This window comes from Arachis ipaensis, chromosome B5 (assembly GCF_059453495.1).
Source record: "Arachis ipaensis isolate K30076 ecotype BB chromosome B5, ASM5945349v1, whole genome shotgun sequence".
Classification (NCBI taxonomy): Eukaryota; Viridiplantae; Streptophyta; class Magnoliopsida; order Fabales; family Fabaceae; genus Arachis; species Arachis ipaensis.
The window spans coordinates 99,350,435-99,366,680 of record NC_142440.1 but is presented as its reverse complement, the minus strand read 5'-3'; the positions used below and the strand labels follow the sequence as shown (position 1 = coordinate 99,366,680).

General features: G+C 35.5%; 1 non-coding gene across 1 annotated transcript; it reads left to right on the top strand.

Moving 5' to 3' along the window:
* The first annotated feature begins 1,089 nt into the window (after nt 1-1,089).
* Nucleotides 1,090-1,197, top strand: LOC148565129 (small nucleolar RNA R71). The gene has a single exon (XR_015884580.1). It is a non-coding gene; the product is annotated as a small nucleolar RNA R71 (small nucleolar RNA).
* Nucleotides 1,198-16,246: the final 15,049 nt, after the last annotated feature.

Here is a 16,246-nt window from a genome sequence, read left to right as displayed (position 1 = left end):
CCTATCCAATGCATTTAGTTCATTGGTGAGCAAGGGAGGTTCATCTTCCCAAGTCTCATTACCAAATAATTTGGCATTCAGCTTCATGATTGCACAAAGGTACTTAGCAACTTGCTCTTCAGTAATGTCTTCATCCTCTTCAGAGGATGAATACTCATTAGAGCTCGTGAAGGGCAGAAGGAGGTTCAATGGAATCTCTATGGTCTCTAGATGAGCCTCAGATTCCTTTGGTTCCTCAAAGGGAAACTCCTTATTGGTCACTGAACGTCCCAGGAGGTCTTCCTCACTAAGATTCACGTGCTCCTTCTCCTTTGTAGGTTCGGCCATGATGGTCAAATCAATGGCCTTGCACTCTCTCTTTGGATTTTCTTCTGTATTGCTTGGGAGAGTACTAGGAGGAGTTTCAGTGACCCTTTTACTCAGCTGGCCCACTTGTGCCTCCAAATTTCTAATGGAGGATCTTGTTTCATTCATGAAACTTAAAGTGGCCTTAGATAGATCAGAGACTATATTTGCTAAGCTAGATGGATTCTGCTCAGAATTCTCTGTCTGTTGCTGAGTGGATGATGGAAAAGGCTTACTATTGCTAAACCTGTTTCTTCCACCATTATTAAAGCCTTGTTGAGGCTTTTGTTGATCCTTCCATGAAAAATTTGGATGATTTCTCTATGAGGGATTATAGGTGTTTCCATAGGGTTCACCCATGTAATTCACCTCTGCTATTGCAGGGTTCTCAGGATTATAAGCTTCTTCTTCAGAAGATGGCTCTATAGTACTGTTGGATGATTCCTTCAATCTAATCAGACTTTGAGAGATCATATTGACTTGCTGAGTCAATATTTTATTCTGAGCCAATATTGCATTCAGAGTATTAATTTCAAGAACTCCCTTCCTCTGAGGCGTCCCATTACTCACAGGATTCCTTTCAGAAGTGTACATGAACTGGTTATTTGCAACCATGTCAATGAGTTCCTGAGCTTCTGCAGGCGTTTTCTTTAGGTGAATGGATCCACCTGCAGAATGGTCCAGTGACATCTTTGATAGCTCAGACAGACCATCATAGAATATATCCAGGATGGTCCATTCTGAAAGCATGTCAGAAGGACACTTTTTGGTCAGTTCCTTGTATCTCTCCCAAGCTTCATAGAGGGATTCACCTTCTTTCTGTTTGAAGGTTTGAACATCCACTCTAAGCTTACTAAGCTTTTGAGGAGGAAAGAACTTGGCTAAGAAAGCCGTGACCAGCTTATCCCAAGAGTTCAGGCTATCTTTAGGTTGAGAGTCCAACCATATTCTAGCTCTGTCTCTTACAGTAAACGGGAAAAGCATAAGCCTGTAGACCTCGGGATCAACCCCATTGGTCTTAATAGTATCACAGATTTGCAAGAATTCAATTAAGAACTGAAAAGAATCTTCTGATGGAAGTCCATGAAACTTGCAATTCTGTTGCATCAGAGAAACTAATTGAGGTTTAAGCTCAAAATTGTTTGCTCCAATGGCAGGGATTGAGATGCTTCTTCCATGTAAATTGGAATTTGGTGCAATAAAGTCACCAAGCATCTTCCTTGCATTGTTATTATTTTCGGCCATGTCTCCTTCTTTTTCAAAAATTTCTATCAGATTTTCTCCAGAGAGTTGTGCTTTAGCTTCCCTTAGCTTCCTCTTTAGAGTCCTTTCAGGTTCAGGATCAGCTTCAACAAGAATGTTCTTATCCTTGTTCCTGCTCATATGAAAAAGAAGAAAACAGAAAATAATAGGGATCCTCTTTGCCACAGTAAAGAGGTTCCTTTATGTGAGTAGAAGAAAAGAATAAAAGAAGGGGAAGAGAAAAACTCGAATACAGAGAGGAAGATGTTGTTCGAATTTTGGGTGGAAGAGAAGTGTTAGTAGATGAATAATTAAATAGAAGGAGATGAGAGATGAGAGAATTTGAAAATTAAATAAAATAAAATAAAAAAAATTTGTTTTTAATTTAAAATCAAAGTTATAATTTGAAAATTAAAAAGAAAAATGAAATTAAATTAAATTAAAGTTTAAAACAATTAGTTAATTAAAAAGGAATTTTGAAAAAGAGGGAAGGGATTTTCGAAAATTAGAAAGAGAGAGTTAGTTAGGTAGTTTTGAAAAAGATATGATTGAAATAGTAAACTTTTAAAATCAAACAAAAAGTTAAGTAGTTAATTGAAAAAGATTTGAAACTCAAATTTTGAAAAGATAAGAAGTTAGAAAAGATTTTGAAATTAATTTTGAAAAATATGTGATTGAAATTTAATTTGAAAAAGATTTGAAAAAGAGATTTAAAAAGATTTGATTTTGAAAATTAAAGTTGATTACTTGACTAACAAGAAACAAAAAGATAGGAGTTAAAATTTAAAGATTGAACCTTTCTTAATAGGCAAGTAACAAACTTTAGGATTTTTGAATCAATCACATTAATTGTTAATAAAGATTTTAAAATTATGAAATAAAATAAGAAAAAGATTTTTGAAAATTAATTTGAAATTTTCGAAAATTATGAAAGAAAAAATGAAAAAGATTTTATTTTTGAAAAAGATTTGAAAAAGATAGAATTTTTAAATTGAAAATTTGATTAAACTCATAAGAAACAACTAAATTTTAAAAAGTTTTGACTAAATCAAATCAAATTTTCGAAAATTATGAGTGAAAAAGGGAAAGATATATTTTTTATTTTTGAATTTTTAATGATGAGAGAGAAAAACACAAAATTGACACAAAACATAGAAATTATGAATCAAAACAACTAATGCATGCAAGAACACTTTGAATGTCAAGATGAACACCAAGAACACTTTGAAGATCAAGATGAACATCAAGACTTATTTTTGAAAATTTTTAAGAAAAGAAAAACATGCAAGACACCAAACTTAGAAATTTTCAAACTTTAGACACTAACAAGTTGAAAATGCATATGAAAAATAAGAAAAGACACAAAACAAGAAAAATTAAAGATCAAACATAGAAAATCATCAAGAACAACTTGAAGATTATGAACACATGCATGAATTTTCGAAAATTTTAAGAAAAATTAAAAAGATGCAATTGACACCAAACTTACAAATTGACACAAGACTCAAACAAGAAACATCAAATATTTTTGGTTTTTATGATTTTATTAATTTTTTTTTAAATTTTTTCGAAAATAAATAAAAACAAAGAGTTAAAATTAAAATAAAATTACCTAATCTGAGCAACAAGATGAACCGTCAGTTGTCCAAACTCAAACAATACCCGACAACGACGCCATAAACTTGGTGCACGAAATTGTGATCATCAACAATGGCGCCAAAGACTTGGTGCTCTCAAACGTTAATTACACTTTGTCACAACTTCGCACAACTAACCAGCAAGTGCACTGGGTCATCCAAGTAATAAACCTTACGTGAGTAAGGGTCGATCCCACGGAGATTGTCGGCTTGAAGCAAGCTATGGTCACCTTGTAAATCTCAGTCAGGCGGATTCAAATGGTTATAGGGAATTGATAATTAAAACATAATTAAAATATAAACTAGGATAGAGATACTTATGTAATTCAATGGTGAGAATTTTAGATAAGCGTATAGAGATGCTTTCGTTCCTCCTGAACCTCTGATTTCCTGCTGTCTTCATCCAATCATTCCTACTCCTTTCCATGGCAAGCTGTATGTTGGGCATCACCGTTGTCAATGGCTACATCCCGTCCACTCTGTTAAAATGGTCTAATGCGCTGTCACTGCATGGCTAATCATTTGTCGGTTCTCGATCATACTGGAATAGGATTTACTATACTTTTGCGTCTGTCACTACGCCCAGCACTCACGAGTTTGAAGCTCGTCATAGCCATCCCTTCCCGGATCCTACTCGGAATACCACAGACAAAGTTTAGACTTTCTGGATCTCAGGAATGGCCGTCCATGGGTTCTAACTTATACCATGAAGACTCTAATATCTCGGACTCGGTCCCCTGTATTAGATATCTAAGAAATACTCATTCTATCTCATCTTCATGTAGAACGGAAGTGGTTGTCAGGCACGTGTTCATAAGTGAGAATGGTGATGAGCGTCACATAATCATCACATTCATCATGTTCTTGGGTACGAATGAATATCTTAGAATAGGAATAAGCTTGAATTGAATAGAAAAACAATAGTACTTTGCATTAATACTCGAGGAATAGCAGAGCTCCACACCTTAATCTATGGTGTGTAGAAACTCTACCGTTGAAAATACATAAGAACAAGGTCTAGGCATGGCCGAGAGGCCAGCCCCCTAAACATGATCAAAGGATCAAAAGATAATCCAAAGATGATAAAATACAATAGTAAAAAGTCCTATTTATACTAAACTAGTTATTAGGGTATACAGAAATGAGTAAATGATGCAGAAATCCACTTCCGGGAACCCCTTGGTGTGTGCTTGGGCTGAGCATTGAGCTTTACACGTGTAGAGGCTTCTCTTGGAGTTGAACGCCACTTTGTAACCTGATTCTGGCGTTTAACTCCACTTTGCAACCTGTTTCTGGCGTTTAACTCCAGAATGCAACATGGAACTGGCGTTGAACACCAGTTTGCGTCGTCTAAACTCGGGGAAAGTATGAACTATTATATATTGCTGGAAAGCTCTGGATGTCCACTTTCTAACACAATTGAGAGCACGCCATTTGGAGTTCTGTAGCTCCAGAAAATCCACTTTGAGTGCAGGGAGATCAGAATCCAACAGCATCTGCAGTCCTTCTTCAACCTCTGAATCTGATTTTTTGCTCAAGTCCCTCAATTTCAGCCAGAAATTACCTGAAATCACAGAAAAACACACAAACTCATAGTAAAGTCCAGAAATGTGATTTTTATTTAAAAACTAATAAAAATATATTAAAAACTAACTAAATCATACTGAAAACTATGTAAAAACAATGCCAAAAAGCGTATAAATTATCCGCTCATCAATCACTACTGCTTATGTCGCTACTATCTATGCCACTTTTTCTTCTTAGCTCTAGTGCTTTTCCTCTGGTAATGCTTCTAAACTTAGGGTTTTTTGAAATTCTGATTTGTTGATATAATTTATAATATTTATTTGTTTTTCTGAGACTTATGATTGTTATTGATTATTTAGTTCTAAACTTAGGATACTGAACTTGTTTTGAACTTAGGGTTTTTTAAAATTCTAAACTTAGGGTACTAAACTTGTTTAGTTTTAATTCTAATTAGAACATGTTCTGATTTGTGTTCCTTATTTAGTTCTGATTTATTCTGATTCTAATGAAAACATGTTTTGATTATTGTTGATTCGCTCTAAACTTGTTATTATGATTTATAAGGTTGATTTATTGCTCTAAATTTCTTATTATTGTTGATTTGTGTTGAGTATTATTAATTTGTTCTCTTTGTTTGGTTTTGATTAAAGACTACAATAATAAGTCACATTAATTTTCAATATGTGTTAAGAGTGAAAATGATAGTAAATTAATAAAAATCAAATATGAAATTATTTTAAATGACTTATGGATGACTTTTTTTTTGCATATGGACAAAATTATACATGTAATATATATTGTTGAATGTTTGTGAAGTTTGGAATGTGCAGTTACCTCTTTTGTTTTATTTGATTTCGACAGATAATGTATTTCTTTAACTAAGTTTAACGTAGTTTATTTTGATAAGAATTTTGATTGATGTTGTGAATATATTTATCACATTTTTAATTAGTATGCTCTTTGTAGACATGACGACATGTAGAGGTGTTGCGGATGAGCCTAGTGGTTGTGGTCATGTTTGTGGTCATGGTAGAGGGAGGGATTTTGCCAGTACCCTTGAAAATTCTGGATCTTCTCCCTCTACTCCGACTACCCCAACGTAAGAACTACTTTAAGTCTTTTATATGCTAAAAATGTTTGATAATTCGTGATTATTGATTCTTGATTATTGATTCTAGTTTTAGTGGATTTAGGGTTGTAGGTTTGAACTACTGAAAGTCTTTGATATATCGTGATTAGTGATTGATACGTGAGCATCTATCCTATCTTTTCCAAGTGAATTTGCATTTGAATTGTTAAGTTTGATCAAAATTTAAATACCTTTTAGCCACTATGAATACTACTTTGATTTGTGTGCATTTGTTTATTTCAGGTAGCATTCGGATGGATTTGACAAGTTGTGTAGCAGAAAAGGAAGAAACCGAATGATGCTGTTAACCCGGACCTCCTTACACTCTAACAAGAATAACTTGAGCTACAGATATCCAATTGACACGGTTCTAGTGGCATCAGAAAGCTAACTTCCAATTCCAACGATATATAATAGTATAACCTTTCTTGGCATTCTGTATGGCCAAGATGGTGCCTAACATGGAATTTCCCAAGTTAGGTGCCAGGATCACAATGCGCCCCATTTGCAAGCTGCCTAGGCCATGCCTAACTTCAAATTCTTGAAGTTAGGCGCCAGGTTCAGCAATTTGAGGTGGTCCCCAATTCTCCAAGAAGCCAGCACGCAATCTTTTATTAATTTTGATTAAACTTTTATTTTATTTCACAATAGGAAAAGATATTATTTAGTTTTAGAAAATATATTTTACATTAATTAGGATTAGATATAAAAGGGTAAAGAATCAGCCATTCGAGCTCTTCTCTTCTCTCTTACCTCATTCTGCAATTTATAGTTTTTCAGAATCCTTGAGCAACTAAACCTCCACTATTAAGGTTAGGAGCATCTTTTTATTCTATGGATAAATACTGTTACTTTTGTATTTTAATTCATGTATTGATTTTAAATTCAAGAAATGTTTTCGTTCTTCATCTTATGAATCTGGGTGGAACGGAAATATGACCCTTATTCTAATTGAGTTCTTGTAAACCTTGGAAAAGCTCTTTGCATGAACAACAGCTTGAAAACAAATTATCCTAAATTGCTAATTATCTGGACTTAACGGGATACGTGACATATAATCCTCTTATATTTGGATAATTAGGGTTTCTGTAGCACATAAACTAGAATTGAACTTAACCCTCTAATCGGAGTCAAGTGACCAAGGAATTGGCGGTTGATGAAGGTTAGAGGAGACTAAGAAGGTCTAAAGAATTAGGGTTTAGTCACATATAGTTTGCCATGAATTGAATCTTGCATGATTAAAATAGTTGGTAAGAAAAGTTACTCCGGAAAATAAATATCTCTAACACCTTAACTGTTTTACTTATATATTTCACAACCCGTTTACTGCTTGCTTTCTGATTTTTTTGAATTTACTGTTTAATGCAATTGAGACCCAAACTCTCTTTTCTGCTTGTCTAACTAAGTAAATCACGCAATCATTATTGCTTAGTCTATCAATCCTCGTGGGATCGATCCTCATTCACTTGAGGTACTACTTGGTACGACCCGGTGCACTTGCCAGTTAGTTTGTGCGTTATAAATTACGCACTAAATTTTTGGCGCCATTGCCGGGGATTGATTGTGATTAACAACTACTCATTGTTTGATTACTTAAATTAGATAATTTTTCTTCTAATTAGTTTTATTTTTATATTATTAATTTTTATTTTTCATTTTTTTCCTTTATTTTTTTTCTTGCTTTTCGTTCACCCAGCCCCTATATTCGTTTCTTTTACTTTCCTTTTTAATTTTCATTTTTGTTATTAGTTATTAAAATTATTTAGTTATCCTGTTGTTTTATTTGTCTTTTAATTTTATAGTTTTTTTTATTTTCTTCATTTTAGTTTCGTTTGTTCCTTGCATTATTTTTACTTTTATTTTTAATTTTCTATTTTATTAGTTTTAATTGCTTTTCAGCTTTAATTTTCGAATTTTGTGTCAATTATTTATTTTTTCTTAATTTCTGAAATTAAGTTTGATGTCACCTAGTTATTTTTATTTTAATTTTTCTATTTATTTTTTTATAAATTTTGAAATTTTAATTCCCATTTTGCTCATAATTTTCAAAATTTTACTTGTTTAATTATTTAGTTGTTTTATTTTATTTGTTTTACACATGTTACCTCATTGGGAATTCTCTGCACTCTGACGTAGAGATTTCCACTTTTGTTTGTTTTCTATTTTTTTATGAGCAGGAATAGGGATAAAGAGCCCTTTCTTGATTTTGATCCTGAACCTGAAAGGACTTTGAGGCGGCGCTTGCAACAAGCTAGACTTTACAAGGCTAGTGAAAATCTCAGTGAGACTTTTGAAAAGGAAGCTGCAGAGTCCACTATGGATCCCAATCATATTGTTAATGCTAATACAGGCAATCAGAATGAGAATGAACAACCTAGAAGGGTGCTTAGCTCATACACTGCTCCCAATCCAAATTTCTATGGAAACAGTATTGTGGTGCCTCTTATAGCTGTAAACAACTTTGAGCTAAAGCCTCAGTTAGTCACTCTGGTGCAGCAAAACTGTCAGTATCATGGACTCCCACAAGAAGATCCAAACTAATTCATCTCTAACTTCCTGCAAATTTGTGACACTATAAAAATAAATGGAGTGAATCATGAGGTCTACAAGCTCATGCTCTTTCCATTTGCTGTGAGGGATAGAGCAAAGCAGTGGCTTGATTCTTAACCCAAGGAGAGTATGGACACTTGGGATAAGGTTGTCCATGGATTTTTGTCCAAATTCTTCTCACTACAGAAGTTGACTAAGCTAAGGGTGGATGTTCAGACCTTCAGGCAGAGAGATGGTGAGATCCTCTATGAAGCCTGGGAGAGGTACAAGCTGATGACCAGGCAATGCCCCGCTGACATGTTTTCTGAATCGACTAAGCTGGAGATTTTTTATGATGGCCTCTATGAAATTGCCAAAATGTATTTAGACAACTCTGCAGGTGATTCATTGTACATGAAGAAGACGCCTGAAGAGACTACTGAGTTTATTGAGTTGGTTGCTAACAACCAATATCTTTACTCCTCTAACAGGAATCTTATGAACTCTGGGGCTCCTCAGAAGAAAAGAGTCTTGGAAGTGGATACTTTGGATGCTATTCTTGCACAGAATAAGGTCATGTCTCAACAGATTAATATGCTTACTCAACACTTGAGTGGGATGCAAGTTTCAGCTGTTAATGCTCAAAATGCCCCTCAAGAGGCTCCATATGACATGAATGGTGGCTTTAATCAAGGTGAGAATTATAATGCTCAATTTTCTCCGGAACAGGTCAATTATATGGGGAATGCTCCTAGAAACCCCAATAATGATCCATATGCCAAGACCTTTAATCCAGGATGGAGAAACCACCCAAATTGTGGGTGGAGAGAGCAACCTCAAAGGCCATAGAATTTTAACAATCCTCAGAGCGGTTTCCATCAGAATAATTTCAATAACCGTCAGTTTCAGTCATCTCAGCAAGCAACTCCTCAGCCTCAGAAGACTACTGATCTAGAATATCTGGTAATAAGATTTATACATGAAACCATAGCATCAATCAATAACTTGGAGGTTCAGATGGGTCAATTAGCCACAAAAGTTGATGAAATTGATTAGAGGACCACTAATAGCCTTCCTGGTAACACAATTCCAAATCCAAGAGAGCAGTGCAAGGCCATCACCGTGATAAGTGGACAAGTGGCAAGTATGGAAGCACAAGTTACTGAGGAGCCAGTTGAAAAAGAAGTTTTGAAGGAGAAAAAGGAGGAGGTTGAACACGCCCCACCTAGGAGTGCAGACAATCCTTTTCCAATCACTCTTGACACACAACCAACATTACCTAAAGCTCCTGAATACAAGCCTAAGATGCCATTGACAATAGAATTCTTGCATGGTTTGGAATCAATCAAAACAAGCATCAATTCGTTGGTAGCATAGTCCAAACCAACAATGAATTCTCAAGATCAAATAATAAATTCAAAACAAAATATAAACTGAGAGTAATTAAACCTCGAGTCGTCTTCCTTAGGAGTTGCAATGAAATGTACATTTATTGACTATGAGAGAGAGCATGGGAATTGGGAATGAAAGCAAGAGAGGAAGAGATGTAAATAGCAAGAGAGTAAAGGATCATGTGAGAATTAAAGGGAAAGCAATTAAAGCAATGGAAATGGAAATTAAATACTAAAAGGGACTCTTGGCAAGAATTGGGGAATTTAGGATTCCTATCCTAGTTGTGGACCACACACATGGCAATTGTGTGAATTAAATCCAAACTAGTCAATCTTCCTTGAGAATTAGTCAAAAGAGCATAATTGATCTCAATCCATAAGTCCTAGTCAACTCACTAATTACTTAGTGAAAGACTAGCGTCAATGGAAACCAAACCAATTAACTATTCTCACACAATGAGGAATGGACATCCACAACTCAATTCCAGCCAAACACCCAATTTCTCAACCAAGGAATTAAACGTGCAAGAAATTAAACATCAAAGCAATTAAATAAACATGCAAGAAATTAAACATCAACAAAGCAATAAAAGTCAAAGCAATTAAATGCAAGGAAAGGAAACTTAAAATGCAAGAAAACTTTCTGGCAAGCAATTGAGAGCTAAGGCTACCTATCCTAGTCGTTGACCACAAACATATGATAATTATGAAGAGTTAATTCTACTTAGTCAACCTTACATCAAAGATAAGTCAAATAGGCATAGTTGATTTCAATCCCTAAGTCCTATGTCAACACTAAGGGGTCACATAGAGTCAAGGGAGACCAAATCAACTAACTCACTCTAATATATCAAACAAGAATGGACATCAATGACTCAAGGGACACCAAAGTCAACAATTTCAAGCCAAGAGTGAGGAAAAACTATGTAAAAACTAAGCCAAGCATTTTATCAAACACTTGGTGTGCATGAGAATAAAATAATATTAAAATGCATTAAAATAAATTCTAAAACTACCAAAACAAGAAAATAGCAATAACAACTAAAGAGAGAAATAAATGACATGAAAACATAAATTTGCATTAATTAAAAGTAAAGTTAACAAGAGTATCCATGAACATAAAAATAGCAAAATAAAGGAAAAGACAAGAGGAATTAAGAAGATAAAGACAAGAGAGTAAGAAAACATAAAGAAAACTACATTAAAACAAGAATTAAAGTGCTGAAATTAAAAGAAAACTAAGCTAAAAACCCTAAATCTAGAGAGAGGGTGGAGCTTCTCTCTCTAGAAACTAAGAGAAAACATCATAAAAACTAAACCTAATTTTCCCCCTTCATTCCTCTTCACTTTGGCCTTAAATAGCTTCAAAAAATGAGTTGGACTGGGTTTTGGAGGCCCAGAATTTGCCCCCAGTGATTTGCATTAACGACCTCACGTGCATGCATGCGTGCGTACGCACGACCTACTGTGCCTACGCACATTTGCGCAAAATTTCCATCGTGCGTACGCATGACATTTGGTGCATATGCATCCTTTCACGAAGTCACCGTTGTGCGTATGCACGCATCACTATGCGTACACATCTTTGCAGCAGCTTCCAAATCTCATTTTCTTCATGATTTCTCCCATTTTTGATGCTCTTTCCTCACTTCTTCAACCCAAACTTGCCTTGAAAACCTGAAATCACTTAACAAACACATCAAGGCACCAAATGGGATTAAAGTGAATTAAAATTGACCAAATTAAGCACAAAAGAGTATGTTTTCACTTTCAAGCACTATTTAGGGAGAAATCTCAAAAGCATGCTATTTAGATGAATAAATGTGGGTTTATGTGATGAAATCTACTCAAATCAAACGAAAATATATCGTAAAATATGGACTCATCAGCCATATCCTCAGAGACTTCAAAAGGAGACCAAGGACAAGCAGTTTTCAAAGTTCTTGGAAGTCTTCAGAAAGGTACAAATTAATATTTCTTTTACTGAGGTTTTGGAGCAAATGCCTCTCTATGTTAAATTCATGAAGGAGTTGTTGTCAAAGAAAAAGCCTTTAAAGGGAGATGAGACAGTGGTCCTGACTAAGGAATGTAGTGCCATAATTCAGAATAACTTGCCAAGAAAGATGCCAGATCCAGGTGATGTGCGGAAAACGATCCAACACAAAACTCACCGGCAAGTGCACCGGGTCGCATCAAGTAATAATAACTCACGGGAGTGAGGTCGATCCCACAGGGATTGAAGAATTGAGCAATTTTAGTTTAGTGGTTGATTTAGTCAAGCGAATCAAGATTTGGTTGAGAGATTTGTGATTTGCAGAATTTAAAATGCACGAAAAGTAAAGGGGATGGGTAATTTGCATGAAATTAAAGAGAACAGGAATTAGAGTGCTGAATCTTAAAGAACAAGAAATTAAATGGCAGAAACTTAGAACGCAAGAAATATAAACTGCAGAATCTTAAAGTGCAAGAAATGTAAATGGCTTGAATTATAAAGGGGATTGGGAATTGGATTTGCAGAAATTAAACAAGGAAAAGTAAAATTCAACAAACAGAAGAGTAGAAGATAACTTGAATTGAATCGGATATAAAACGGAATTGTAAATGGGCTTGAAAAGTATTAAACAGAGAATCGAAAATGGGAAATCCAGATCTCAGGACTCAAGAGACTAGATAACCAAGTCTAGATCTCAATGCCTTCCTAGATCCAGCAAGAACAATTGCAAAGGAAATGAAGAAATGTAAATTGCAGAGAAAGTAGAAGAAGAAGCAATTAACAGAAACTGAAATTCAATGATGCGGAAAATTAAACAAGATCCCAAGGTGAGATTGAAACAGAATTTCTTCAATTCTCCACCCAAGATCCGAAGCAAGAAAAGTAAAGAGTATTCAAGCAAGAACAAGGAAGAAGAGAGATCAATTCTCCTCCCCAAATTCTCTTGAATTAAAACAACAATGCCAAAATGTAAAGGTGAGCTCTCTACAAAACTACCTAATCAAAACCGAAAAGAAAAGCTCCCCTAAAAACTTAAATCCTAAGCTATTTATACACTTTCTTCAAATGGTCTTCAAGCCTTGAATTGGGCCTTTGCTCTTGATGGAATTGGGTTGATAGAGGCCTTGGTTGATTGCTCTTGGAGTTGGAGAGAGAACCGAAGTGAACCGGGTTGGGAATTATAAAAGCTTGAGTAAAAGTTTGAGTAAATATTTGAGGCAAACTTTTACTCAAACTTTTTACACCAGCTGCCCCATTCTTGCTGCTACCAACGTTTGAGCTAAAGTTTGGGGTCAAACTTTTGCTCAAACGTTGGCCCCCTTATGCACACTCATGGCGCCAACGTTTGCCAAAAAGTTTGAGGCAAACGTTGGCGCAAACTTTTTGTCTCCAGGGTGTGTTGCTGATGGCGCCAACGTTTGCCAAAAAGTTTGAGGCAAACGTTGGCGCAAGCTTTTGTCCTCCAGGGTATTGATTTGTGATGCCAACGTTTGCCAAAAAGTTTGAGGCAAACGTTGGCGCAAGCTTTTTTCCCAAAAGTTTGAGCTAAAGTTTGAGGCAAACTTTTGCTCAAGCTTTTTGTTCCCTGGGGTGTTTTCACTTATTCCGAAAGTTTGAGCTAAAGTTTGAGGCAAACTTTTGCTCAAACTTTTTGTTCTCTCTTGCTCCTAGCCATTCCTTCTTGCTTCAACCTTTCTCCAAGCTTTCTTCACCTATCATTAATCAACCAAACACATCAAAGCTATGCTCAAAATCATGAGATTGTCATTCTTTCATAATATGTGACAATTATAGCATAAATCCTCATGAAATTGCATTAATTTATCTATGGTTGATTAAATCAAAGGAAACATGAAAATCTACCCAATTGGCTTGCTTGTGGCTCAAGAAAGTGCATAATTCAATTGAAAACAAAAGAAAAAGGCTAGTGAAACTAGGCTAATATGACTTGTCATCATCAGGGAGCTTTCAAAATTCCATGTACCATTGGGAGCACCACCTTTGAGAAAGCCCTATGTGATCTGGGTGCAAGCATAAATCTAATGCCCCTGTATGTGATGAAGAAGTTGCAAATCCAAGAGGCACAACCCACAAGGATAGCATTACAAATGGCAAACAAATCTCTAAAGCCTGCATATGGATTAGTGGAGAATATCTTGGTCACAGTGGATAAGTTCTTCCTCCTAGTAGATTTTGTGATTCTTGACATGTGGGAGGATGAAAATGCCTCTATAATCCTAGGAAGACCATTCCTAACCACTGGAAGAGCTCTGATTGATGTGAAAGAAGGTGAATTAGTGCTTAGAGTGCATAATGAGCAACTGGTCTTTTATGTCTTCAAAAATATGCATTCATTAGGTGAAGAAGAGAGGTGCATGCAGACTGAGCTTATTGATCCAAACCTTCAAGAACCCCCCGATGATGCACCACAGGATCTGCAACTCAAACCTCCTTTGGTGACAATCAGCAAAATTTTTCCTGACATCAAACCTAAGTTTGGTGTCGGGAATGCATCATCCACCAAGGAGGAGGTTCCTAAAAAGAAGAAAGTACGCAAAGGATGGAGAAACAAAAAGATTCCCACTGAAGACTTTTCTCCAGAAATGAAGGTGATATTTACTGCAAGCCCAATCCTGCCTCATACAGTGAACAGGATACTATCTCTTGAGCATGTAGAGTTGATCCATGAGAGCACAGGAAAGAAGTTCACAGTGAGGGGTGATGAGCTAAGCCCCTATGATCACCATCCTTCCTAGTGGTGCTGACCGTCAAGATAGTAACAGTAAAAAAGTGCTTGTCGGGAAGCAACCCGATGCTTCGTATCCTTAAGTTTGATTTATGCCTTGATTTTATTTAGTTTTGTTTGAGTTCCTACTGTTTTTTCTTTGTTTTACGTGTCTTGTTTTCATGCAGAGTGATTAGAATAGAAACAAGTGCAATCAAACTTAATTTCGGTCTTTCGAATACCCTGAAGGAGTTGGATTCGGACAGGATGGCACCTAACTTCACTTTCTGAAGTTAGGCACCATATCAACGCCAATTTTAAAGGAGCTTGCAGGAAGCTTGGCGCCTAACTTCACTTTCTTAAAATTAGGCGCCTCAAAAAACATACAAGAGAAGGTTGCTACGAGATGGGTTGCGCCTAACTTGACAATTCTAAAGTTAGGCGCCAACCTTTTAAAGAAAATTAGAGGAGGTGACGCCTAACTTGAGGCACCAAGTTAGGCGTGAGAGAGGGACTTTGCATTCGAGACATACGGCGCCTAACTTTGTACTACACGAATCATTAAAATCCTGAACCATATCTTGTTGATTCATTCCCCGTACCATGCCATATTCCTTTCCTTTTTCTTTGCCTTCTCAATCCCATTAAAATCCCTTTGCCTAAATCCTAACCCCTGCCACCCGTGACCATTCTCATTTCATATACCCCACCCCCCTTCGGAAATGAGAGACACAATCCCACCTTTTCCTGACCACGGAACCCCTGCCATATATATGACCTCCTAATATATAATATATATATATATATATATATATATATATATATATATATATATATATATATAATCTTGACCCCCACCTGTAACCCCTTAACCACACACATATATATATATACCCCCTTAACCACACAACAACGTTCCAAATCCTCTCTTTCTTTCATCACATGAACCCCCCTCCCCTCCTTACATCTTTTTCTTTTTTTTTTTTAATTTATTCAGATTTTAATTTTAAATAAATAAATAAATAAATAAAATAAATAAATAAATAACTATATATATATATATCCAAAAAAAATATTTTAATTAATTTTAACTTCTCTTGTCCTTTTATTATTTTCTTCTTCTTTTGTAATAATTTTTGTTTTTACTCATTCGTGCATTTTTTATGTCCCTCCCTGTTTTTAGTTTTTCTTTGGTATTGTCGCTTCGCTTGTGACTTTTCTATTTATTTAGTGGCACTAAAGGAAGGCAAATCATCTTCACAGAGGAGCACAGTCTGAAGGATCATCGGCCACTAGGATAACTGAGGTGGTTGAGTTCCTTTCATTCTATATTTTCTTCCGTTCTTATAATGTTATATTCCTATTTTCTGTTATTTTACTTGAATGTCTGCATGATCTTTCGTAATTCTGAGTCCTATTTCTAGTTTAATTCTGTTATTTTGAAATTTCAGTTATTTATCTTTTAATTGAAGAGACGTCTCATGTACCGCTCACTAAGCTCGAATCTAAAAAGAAAAGGAAAAGAAGTGATGAATGCATGATATGTTGCTACGGGATGTGGTGGTATTATCTGTGGTTCTGAATGCATGATATGAACAGTGCATATTTGAATTTGAATCAAAGGATGTTGGCGCATGAGGATCAGGAATTTAGAGAACTATTATGAATTCTCTGAATTAAACAAAAGTTTAATCCTTGAAGCAAAAGAAACAGTAAAAAGAATATGAA